We start from the raw sequence: 1,346 nt of genomic DNA on the forward strand, positions 1-1,346 counted from the left end.
CTGTGACATTTTTAGGGAAAATATTTACACTCTCCTAGAGGCAGCGCACACACGAGTTTACAAACTGAAGTCTTTCAAAGCCGGAATGTAAACAAGCTGGGAATGTCCTCCCACGGGCTCACAGCGGAAACCGTCTTTACGGAGGGGATCCGGGCTGTGAACTCCTCCAGAGAACGATCGGTCTGAGAGCGAGCGTCACACATCTTCACGGAGAGTGTGCGTAGACGGGCGGCCGCCGCTTCCACGGATGATGAGACAGTGGTCACCTGAATCCCCGGGTGTCCTGGGGCCTGGGCCATGGGCACCTGTCGGGGTGAGGCCGGAGAGGGAGGGGTAAGCAGGATCTGAGACTCTTTAGAGCCTGAATTCTACTCCTCGAAGGCTCACCCCGTTCCCGAACATTCAGTGTTGTCCACACTATTTTTTCAAAAATATATTTTTATTGATTTCAGAGAGAAGGAAGAGGGAGAGAGATAGAAACATCAACTATGAGAGAATCATGGATCGCCTGATTCCTGCATGCCCCCTACTGGGGACCGAGCCCACAACCAGGGCCTGTGCCCTTGACCGGAATCTAACCTGGGACCCTTCAGTCACCAGGCCAGCGTTCTGTCCACTGAGCCACACTGGCCAGGGCTGTCCGCACTCTGGATGTAGATCATTAGGGAAGCATTGCAAAGGACTTGTGTGGCAAGAATGAGAAAAATCTATTTGAAAAATGGAAGATATGCTAAAAATGTATTTTTTAAAGCATCAGAACAAACCACAGTGACTTAGGCAGGGGACAGCGTTGCTAACCACAGCACACAGCTCTCAGCAATTGATGAACGGGCGCCGTCACGGAATGCGTCCGGGCATGGGGAGGGGTCAGCCTTCGTTTATTTATTGTTTTAAGTCTAGAAACGTGTCCCAAGGACACAGGGACTTGTCATGTTTGGTCTTGCGGGCTTGTTATTTTTTAATTCCTTTGGAACGTTGCTCCTTGAAAACAACTATTTTTAGGTGCAGAGGGCGCGTGCTCCCCATCCTTGGGCCGGTCGTCCTTCTCGCGCTCTAGCTCTGGCTGCGTTTCCGCTGTGCAGGGCTGGGCCTGGCATGAGGCAATGAGGAGGAACATGAAAAGGGGGGGCCTTTGTCCTTAGGCCACTCTCCCAGCCTCTCCCGGAGGAGGGCAAGGTCGGGGCTCCCTGTAACTGGCGCTTTCCTTACATGGTGCTGTAGCCCCTGCAGGTGGCGGAGGTTTGCACGGAGGATGGAAGGCTGGTGAACAGCCCCCCTCCCCATTTGGAGGAAATCCAGTGCTAGACACCGAGGCCCCAAGATGAGATGGGGCCCTGATGAGCCCC

The sequence above is a fragment of the Myotis davidii genome, unplaced genomic scaffold, assembly GCF_000327345.1.
Source record: "Myotis davidii unplaced genomic scaffold, ASM32734v1 scaffold170, whole genome shotgun sequence".
Classification (NCBI taxonomy): Eukaryota; Metazoa; Chordata; class Mammalia; order Chiroptera; family Vespertilionidae; genus Myotis; species Myotis davidii.